This window comes from Pan troglodytes, chromosome 6 (assembly GCF_028858775.2).
Source record: "Pan troglodytes isolate AG18354 chromosome 6, NHGRI_mPanTro3-v2.0_pri, whole genome shotgun sequence".
In the NCBI taxonomy this organism is placed as follows: Eukaryota; Metazoa; Chordata; class Mammalia; order Primates; family Hominidae; genus Pan; species Pan troglodytes.
In genome coordinates, this window is record NC_072404.2 from 2,886,077 (window position 1) to 2,898,383 (window position 12,307).

A 12,307-nucleotide genomic window follows, 5' to 3' on the forward strand; every position below is an offset into this window, starting at 1 on the left:
CTACACAGATATCTGTGTAAACTTGCAAATATCTACACAGCTATCTGTGTAAAGATCGAAGTGTCTACAGCGCAATCTGTGCAAAGATGGAAATATCTACACCGCTATCTCTGTAAACATGGAAATATCTACACCGCTATCTGTATCAACATGGAAATATCTACTTCGCTATGTTTATAAACATGGAAATATCTTCACTTTTATCTCTATAAACATGGAAATATCTACACCACCATCTGTATAAACATGCAAATATCTACAGAGTCATCTGTATAAACATGGAAATATCTACACCACCATATCTATAAACATGGAAATATCTACAGTGCCATCTGTATACCCGTGGAAATACCTACCCAGCCATCTGTGCAACGACGGAAATATCTACTCCGCTATCTCTATAAACATGGAAATACGTACAACGCTATCTCTATAAATATGGAAATATCTACACTGCAATCTCTATAAACATGGAAATATCTACACCGCAATCACTACAAACATGGAAATATCTACATCGCTATCTGTATTAACATGGAAATAGCTCCACCGCTATCAGTATAAACACTGAAATATCTACACCGCTATCTGTATAAACATGGAAATATGTACAATGCTATCTGTATAAACATGGAAATATCTACACCGCTATCTGTATAAACATGGAAATATCTACACAGCTATCTCTATAAACATGGAAATAGCTACACTGCTATCTGTATAAACATAGAAATAGCGACACCGTTATCTGTATAAACATGGAAATATCTACACCGCCCTCTGTAAAAACATGAAGATATCTACACAGTCATCTGTATAAACTTGGAAATATCTACACCTCCATCTGTATAAACATGGAAATATCTACACTGCCATCTGTATACACATGGAAATATCTACACAGCCATCTGAAGAAACATGGAAATATGTACACCGCTATCTGTATAAACATGGAAATAACTACACCGCTATCTTTATAAACTTGGAAATATCTACACCGCCTTCTGTATAAACATGGAAATATCTACACCGCTATCTGTATAAACATGGAAATACCAACACCGTTATCTGTATAAACATGGAAATATCTACACCGCTATCTGTATAAAGATGGAAATATCTACAACGCTATCTGTGTAAACATGGAAATATCTACACACCTATCTGTGTAAACATGGAAATATCTACACCGCTATCTGTATAAACATGGAAATATCTACACCGCTATCTTTATAAACATGGAAATACCAAAACGGCTATCTGTATAAACATGGAAATATCTACAACGCTATCTGTATAAATACGGAAATATCCTCACCACTATCACTATAAACCTGGAAATACCTACAACGCTATCTGTATAAATACGGAAATATCCTCACCGCTATCTCTATAAACATGGAAATACCTACACCGCCATATCTATACACATGGAAATACCTACAACGCCATCTCTGTACACATGGAAATATCTACACCACTATCTCTATAAACATAGAAATATCTACATTGCAATCTCTATAAACATGGAAATATCTACACCGCCATCTCTATAAACATGGAAATATCTACATCGCTATCTGTATAAATATGGAAATATCTCCACCGCTATCAGTATAAACATGGAAATATCTACACCGATATCTGTATAAACAGGGAAATATCTACACCGCTATCTGTATAAACATGGAAATATCTACAACGCTATCTGTGTAAACATGGAAGTATCTACACAGATATCTGTGTAAACTTGCAAATGTCTACACAGCTATCTGTGTAAAGATCGAAGTGTCTACAGCGCAATCTGTGCAAAGATGGAAATATCTACACCGCTATCTCTGTAAACATGGAAATATCTACACCGCTATCTGTATCAACATGGAAATATCTACTTCGCTATCTTTATAAACATGGAAATATCTACACTGTTATCTCTATAAACATGGAAATATCTACACCACCATCTGTATAAACATGCAAATATCTACAGAGTCATCTGTATAAACATGGAAATATCTACACCACCATATCTATAAAAATGGAAATATCTACAGTGCCATCTGTATACCCGTGGAAATAGCTACCCAGCCATCTGTGTAACCACGGAAATATCTACTCCGCTATCTCTATAAACATGGAAATACATACAACGCTATCTCTATAAATATGGAAATATCTACACTGCAATCTCTATAAACATGGAAATATCTACACCGCCATCACTATAAACATGGAAATATCTACATCGCTATCTGTATTAACATGGAAATGGCTCCACCGCTATCAGTATAAACAGTGAAATATCTACACTGCTATCTGTATAAACATGGAAATATGTACAACGCTATCTGTATAAACATGGAAATATCTACACCGCTATCTGTATAAACATGGAAATATCTACACAGCTATCTCTATAAACATGGAAATAGCTACACTGCTATCTGTATAAACATAGAAATAGCGACACCGTTATCTGTATAAACATGGAAATATCTACACCGCCCTCTGTAAAAACATGAAGATATCTACACAGTCATCTGTATAAACTTGGAAATATCTACACCTCCATCTGTATAAACATGGAAATATCTACACTGCCATCTGTATACACATGGAAATATCTACACAGCCATCTGAAGAAACATGGAAATATGTACACCGCTATCTGTATAAACATGGAAATAACTACACCGCTATCTTTATAAACTTGGAAATATCTACACCGCCTTCTGTATAAACATGGAAATATCTACACCGCTATCTGTATAAACATGGAAATACTAACACCGTTATCTGTATAAACATTGAAATATCTACACCGCTATCTGTATAAAGATGGAAATATCTACAACGCTATCTGTGTAAACATGGAAATATCTACACACCTATCTGTGTAAACATGGAAATATCTACACCGCTATCTGTATAAACATGGAAATATCTACACCGCTATCTGTATAAACATGGAAATACCAAAACGGCTATCTGTATAAACATGGAAATATCTATAACGCTATCTGTATAAATACGGAAATATCCTCACCACTATCACTATAAACCTGGAAATACCTACAACGCTATCTGTATAAATACGGAAATATCCTCACCAATATCTCTATAAACATGGAAATACCTACACCGCCATATCTATACACATGGAAATACCTACAATGCCATCTCTATACACATGGAAATATCTACACCACTATCTCTATAAACATAGAAATATCTACATTGCAATCTCTATAAACATGGAAATATCTACACCGCCATCTCTATAAACATGGAAATATCTACATCGCTATCTGTATAAATATGGAAATATCTCCACCGCTATCAGTATAAACATGGAAATATCTACACCGATATCTGTATAAACATGGAAATATCTACACCGCTATCTGTATAAACATGGAAATATCTACAATGCTATGTGTGTAAACATGGAAGTATCTACACAGATATCTGTGTAAACTTGCAAATATCTACACAGCTATCTGTGTAAAGATCGAAATGTCTACAGCGCAATCTGTGCAAAGATGGAAATATCTACACCGCTATCTCTGTAAACATGGAAATATCTACACCGCTATCTGTATCAACATGGAAATATCTACTTCGCTATCTGTATAAACATGGAAATATCTACACTGTTATCTCTATAAACATGGAAATATCTACACCACCATCTGTATAAACATGCAAATGTCTACAGAGTCATCTGTATAAACATGGAAATATCTACACCACCATATCTATAAACATGGAAATATCTACAGTGCCATCTGTATACCCGTGGAAATACCTACCCAGCCATCTGTGTAACCATGGAAATATCTACTCCGCTATCTCTATAAACATGGAAATATGTACAACGCTATCTCTATAAATATCGAAATATCTACGCTGCAATCTCTATAAACATGGAAATATCTACACCGCCATCACTATAAACATGGAAATATCTACATCGCTATCTGTATTAACATGGAAATAGCTCCACCGCTATCAGTATAAACACTGAAATATCTACACCGCTATCTGTATAAACATGGAAATATGTACAACGCTATCTGTATAAACATGGAAATATCTACAACGCTATCTGTATAAACATGGAAATATCTACACAGCTATCTCTATAAACATGGAAATAGCTACACTGCTATCTGTATAAACATAGAAATAGCGACACCGTTATCTGTATAAACATGGAAATATCTACACCGCCCTCTGTAAAAACATCAAGATATATACACAGTCATCTGTATAAACTTGGAAATATCTACACCTCCATCTGTATAAACATGGAAATATCTACACTGCCATCTGTATACACATGGAAATATCTACACAGCCATCTGAAGAAACATGGAAATATGTACACCGCTATCTGTATAAACATGGAAATAACTACACCGCTATCTTTATAAACTTGGAAATATCTACAACGCCTTCTGTATAAACATGGAAATATCTACACCGCTATCTGTATAAACATGGAAATACCAACACCGTTATCTGTATAAACATTGAAATATCTACACCGCTATCTGTATAAAGATGGAAATATCTACAACGCTATCTGTGTAAACATGGAAATATCTACACACCTATCTGTGTAAACATGGAAATATCTACAACACTATCTGTGTAAACATGGAAATATCTACACCGCTATCTGTATAAACATGGAAATACCAAAACGGCTATCTGTACAAACATGGAAATATCTACAACGCTATCTGTATAAATACGGAAATATCCTCACCACTATCACTATAAACCTGGAAATACCTACAACGCTATCTGTATAAATACGGAAATATCCTCACCACTATCTCTATAAACATGGAAATACCTACACCGCCATATCTATACACATGGAAATACCTACACCGCCATCTCTATACACATGGAAATATCTACACCACTATCTCTATAAACATAGAAATATCTACATTGCAATCTCTATAAACATGGAAATATCTACACCGCCATCTCTATAAACATGGAAATATCTACATCGCTATCTGTATAAATATGGAAATATCTCCACCGCTATCAGTATAAACATGGAAATATCTACACCGATATCTGTATAAACATGGAAATATCTACACCGCTATCTGTATAAACATGGAAATATCTACAACGCTATCTGTGTAAACATGGAAGTATCTACACAGATATCTGTGTAAACTTGCAAATATCTACACAGCTATCTGTGTAAAGATCGAAATGTCTACAGCGCAATCTGTGCAAAGATGGAAATATCTACACCGCTATCTCTGTAAACATGGAAATATCTACACCGCTATCTGTATCAACATGGAAATATCTACTTCGCTATCTTTATAAACATGGAAATATCTACACTTTTATCTCTATAAACATGGAAATATCTACACCACCATCTGTATAAACATGCAAATATCTACAGAGTCATCTGTATAAACATGGAAATATCTACACCACCATATCTATAAACATGGAAATATCTACAGTGCCATCTGTATACCCGTGGAAATACCTACCCAGCCATCTGTGCAACCACGGAAATATCTACTCCGCTATCTCTATAAACATGGAAATACGTACAACGCTATCTCTATAAATATGGAAATATCTACACTGCAATCTCTATAAACATGGAAATATCTACACCGCAATCACTACAAACATGGAAATATCTACATCGCTATCTGTATTAACATGGAAATAGCTCCACCGCTATCAGTATAAACACTGAAATATCTACACCGCTATCTGTATAAACATGGAAATATGTACAATGCTATCTGTATAAACATGGAAATATCTACACCGCTATCTGTATAAACATGGAAATATCTACACAGCTATCTCTATAAACATGGAAATAGCTACACTGCTATCTGTATAAACATAGAAATAGCGACACCGTTATCTGTATAAACATGGAAATATCTACACCGCCCTCTGTAAAAACATGAAGATATCTACACAGTCATCTGTATAAACTTGGAAATATCTACACCTCCATCTGTATAAACATGGAAATATCTACACTGCCATCTGTATACACATGGAAATATCTACACAGCCATCTGAAGAAACATGGAAATATGTACACCGCTATCTGTATAAACATGGAAATAACTACACCGCTATCTTTATAAACTTGGAAATATCTACACCGCCTTCTGTATAAACATGGAAATATCTACACCGCTATCTGTATAAACATGGAAATACCAACACCGTTATCTGTATAAACATTGAAATATCTACACCGCTATCTGTATAAAGATGGAAATATCTACAACGCTATCTGTGTAAACATGGAAATATCTACACACCTATCTGTGTAAACATGGAAATATCTACACCGCTATCTGTATAAACATGGAAATATCTACACCGCTATCTTTATAAACATGGAAATACCAAAACGGCTATCTGTATAAACATGGAAATATCTACAACGCTATCTGTATAAATACGGAAATATCCTCACCACTATCACTATAAACCTGGAAATACCTACAACGCTATCTGTATAAATACGGAAATATCCTCACCGCTATCTCTATAAACATGGAAACACCTACACCGCCATATCTATACACATGGAAATACCTACAACGCCATCTCTGTACACATGGAAATATCTACACCACTATCTCTATAAACATAGAAATATCTACATTGCAATCTCTATAAACATGGAAATATCTACACCGCCATCTCTATAAACATGGAAATATCTACATCGCTATCTGTATAAATATGGAAATATCTCCACCGCTATCAGTATAAACATGGAAATATCTACACCGATATCTGTATAAACAGGGAAATATCTACACCGCTATCTGTATAAACATGGAAATATCTACAACGCTATCTCTGTAAACATGGAAGTATCTACACAGATATCTGTGTAAACTTGCAAATATCTACACAGCTATCTGTGTAAAGATCGAAGTGTCTACAGCGCAATCTGTGCAAAGATGGAAATATCTACACCGCTATCTCTGTAAACATGGAAATATCTACACCGCTATCTGTATCAACATGGAAATATCTACTTCGCTATCTTTATAAACATGGAAATATCTACACTGTTATCTCTATAAACATGGAAATATCTACACCACCATCTGTATAAACATGCAAATATCTACAGAGTCATCTGTATAAACATGGAAATATCTACACCACCATATCTATAAACATGGAAATATCTACAGTGCCATCTGTATACCGTGGAAATAGCTACCCAGCCATCTGTGTAACCACGGAAATATCTACTCCGCTATCTCTATAAACATGGAAATACGTACAACGCTATCTCTATAATTATGGAAATATCTACACTGCAATCTCTATAAACATGGAAATATCTACACCGCCATCACTATAAACATGGAAATATCTACATCGCTATCTGTATTAACATGGAAATGGCTCCACCGCTATCAGTATAAACACTGAAATATCTACACTGCTATCTGTATAAACATGGAAATATGTACAACGCTATCTGTATAAACATGGAAATATCTACACCGCTATCTGTATAAACATGGAAATGTCTACACAGCTATCTCTATAAACATGGAAATAGCTACACTGCTATCTGTATAAACATAGAAATAGCGACACCGTTATCTGTATAAACGTGGAAATATCTACACCGCCCTCTGTAAAAACATGAAGATATCTACACAGTCATCTGTATAAACTTGGAAATATCTACACCTCCATCTGTATAAACATGGAAATATCTACACTGCCATCTGTATACACATGGAAATATCTACACAGCCATCTGAAGAAACATGGAAATATGTACACCGCTATCTGTATAAACATGGAAATAACTACACCGCTATCTTTATAAACTTGGAAATATCTACACCGCCTTCTGTATAAACATGGAAATATCTACACCGCTATCTGTATAAACATGGAAATACTAACACCGTTATCTGTATAAACATTGAAATATCTACACCGCTATCTGTATAAAGATGGAAATATCTACAACGCTATCTGTGTAAACATGGAAATATCTACACACCTATCTGTGTAAACATGGAAATATCTACACCGCTATCTGTATAAACATGGAAATATCTACACCGCTATCTGTATAAACATGGAAATACCAAAACGGCTATCTGTATAAACATGGAAATATCTACAACGCTATCTGTATAAATACGGAAATATCCTCACCACTATCACTATAAACATGGAAATACCTACAACGCTATCTGTATAAATACGGAAATATCCTCACCACTATCTCTATAAACATGGAAATACCTACACCGCCATATCTATACACATGGAAATACCTACACTGCCATCTCTGTACACATGGAAATATCTACACCACTATCTCTATAAACATAGAAATATCTACATTGCAATCTCTATAAACATGGAAATATCTACACCGCCATCTCTATAAACATGGAAATATCTACATCGCTATCTGTATAAATATGGAAATATCTCCACCGCTATCAGTATAAACATGGAAATATCTACACCGATATCTGTATAAACATGGAAATGTCTACACCGCTATCTGTATAAACATGGAAATATCTACAACGCTCTCTGTGTAAACATGGAAGTATCTACACAGATATCTGTGTAAACTTGCAAATATCTACACAGCTATCTGTGTAAAGATCGAAATGTCTACAGCGCAATCTGTGCAAAGATGGAAATATCTACACCGCTATCTCTGTAAACATGGAAATATCTACACCGCTATCTGTATCAACATGGAAATATCTACTTCGCTATCTTTATAAACATGGAAATATCTACACTGTTATCTCTATAAACATGGAAATATCTACACCACCATCTGTATAAACATGCAAATATCTACAGAGTCATCTGTATAAACATGGAAATATCTACACCACCATATCTATAAACATGGAAATATCTACAGTGCCATCTGTATACCGTGGAAATAGCTACCCAGCCATCTGTGTAACCACGGAAATATCTACTCCGCTATCTCTATAAACATGGAAATACGTACAACGCTATCTCTATAATTATGGAAATATCTACACTGCAATCTCTATAAACATGGAAATATCTACACCGCCATCACTATAAACATGGAAATATCTACATCGCTATCTGTATTAACATGGAAATGGCTCCACCGCTATCAGTATAAACACTGAAATATCTACACTGCTATCTGTATAAACATGGAAATATGTACAACGCTATCTGTATAAACATGGAAATATCTACACCGCTATCTGTATAAACATGGAAATGTCTACACAGCTATCTCTATAAACATGGAAATAGCTACACTGCTATCTGTATAAACATAGAAATAGCGACACCGTTATCTGTATAAACATGGAAATATCTACACCGCCCTCTGTAAAAACATGAAGATATCTACACAGTCATCTGTATAAACTTGGAAATATCTACACCTCCATCTGTATAAACATGGAAATATCTACACTGCCATCTGTATACACATGGAAATATCTACACAGCCATCTGAAGAAACATGGAAATATGTACACCGCTATCTGTATAAACATGGAAATAACTACACCGCTATCTTTATAAACTTGGAAATATCTACACCGCCTTCTGTATAAACATGGAAATATCTACACCGCTATCTGTATAAACATGGAAATACTAACACCGTTATCTGTATAAACATTGAAATATCTACACCGCTATCTGTATAAAGATGGAAATATCTACAACGCTATCTGTGTAAACATGGAAATATCTACACACCTATCTGTGTAAACATGGAAATATCTACACCGCTATCTGTATAAACATGGAAATATCTACACCGCTATCTGTATAAACATGGAAATACCAAAACGGCTATCTGTATAAACATGGAAATATCTACAACGCTATCTGTATAAATACGGAAATATCCTCACCACTATCTCTATAAACATGGAAATACCTACACCGCCATATCTATACACATGGAAATACCTACACCGCCATCTCTGTACACATGGAAATATCTACACCACTATCTCTATAAACATAGAAATATCTACATTGCAATCTCTATAAACATGGAAATATCTACACCGCCATCTCTATAAACATGGAAATATCTACATCGCTATCTGTATAAATATGGAAATATCTCCACCGCTATCAGTATAAACATGGAAATATCTACACCGATATCTGTATAAACATGGAAATATCTACACCGCTATCTGTATAAACATGGAAATATCTACAACGCTATCTGTGTAAACATGGAATTATCTACACAGATATCTGTGTAAACTTGCAAATATCTACACAGCTATCTGTGTAAAGATCGAAATGTCTACAGCGCAATCTGTGCAAAGATGGAAATATCTACACCGCTATCTCTGTAAACATGGAAATATCTACACCGCTATCTGTATCAACATGGAAATATCTACTTCGCTATCTTTATAAACATGGAAATATCTACACTGTTATCTCTATAAACATGGAAATATCTACACCACCATCTGTATAAACATGCAAATATCTACAGAGTCATCGGTATAAACATGGAAATATCTACACCACCATATCTATAAACATGGAAATATCTACAGTGCCATCTGTATACCCGTGGAAATAGCTACCCAGCCATCTGTGTAACCACGGAAATATCTACTCCGCTATCTCTATAAACATGGAAATACGTACAACGCTATCTCTATAAATATGGAAATATCTACACTGCAATCTCTATAAACATGGAAATATCTACACCGCCATCACTATAAACATGGAAATATCTACATCGCTATCTGTATTAACATGGAAATAGCTCCACCGCTATCAGTATAATCACTGAAATATCTACACCGCTATCTGTATAAACATGGAAATATGTACAACGCTATCTGTATAAACATGGAAATATCTACACCGCTATCTGTATAAAAATGGAAATATCTACACAGCTATCTCTATAAACATGGAAATAGCTACACTGCTATCTGTATAAACATAGAAATAGCGACACCGTTATCTGTATAAACATGGAAATATCTACACCGCCCTCTGTAAAAACATGAAGATATCTACACAGTCATCTGTATAAACTTGGAAATATCTACACCTCCATCTGTATAAACATGGAAATATCTACACTGCCATCTGTATACACATGGAAATATCTACACAGCCATCTGAAGAAACATGGAAATATGTACACCGCTATCTGTATAAACATGGAAATAACTACACCGCTATCTTTATAAACTTGGAAATATCTACACCGCCTTCTGTATAAACATGGAAATATCTACACCGCTATCTGTATAAACATGGAAATACTAACACCGTTATCTGTATAAACATTGAAATATCTACACCGCTATCTGTATAAAGATGGAAATATCTACAACGCTATCTGTGTAAACATGGAAATATCTACACACCTATCTGTGTAAACATGGAAATATCTACACCGCTATCTGTATAAACATGGAAATATCTACACCGCTATCTGTATAAACATGGAAATACCAAAACGGCTATCTGTATAAACATGGAAATATCTACAACGCTATCTGTATAAATACGGAAATATCCTCACCACTATCACTATAAACCTGGAAATACCTACAACGCTATCTGTATAAATACGGAAATATCCTCACCACTATCTCTATAAACATGGAAATACCTACACCGCCATATCTATACACATGGAAATACCTACACCGCCATCTCTGTACACATGGAAATATCTACACCACTATCTCTATAAACATAGAAATATCTACATTGCAATCTCTATAAACATGGAAATATCTACACCGCCATCTCTATAAACATGGAAATATCTACATCACTATCTGTATAAATATGGAAATATCTCCACCGCTATCAGTATAAACATGGAAATATCTACACCGATATCTGTATAAACATGGAAATGTCTACACCGCTATCTGTATAAACATGGAAATATCTACAACGCTCTCTGTGTAAACATGGAAGTATCTACACAGATATCTGTGTAAACTTGCAAATATCTACACAGCTATCTGTGTAAAGATCGAAATGTCTACAGCGCAATCTGTGCAAAGATGGAAATATCTACACCGCTATCTCTGTAAACATGGAAATATCTACACCGCTATCTGTATCAACATGGAAATATCTACTTCGCTATCTTTATAAACATGGAAATATCTACACTGTTATCTCTATAAACATGGAAATATCTACACCACCATCTGTATAAACATGCAAATATCTACAGAGTCATCGGTATAAA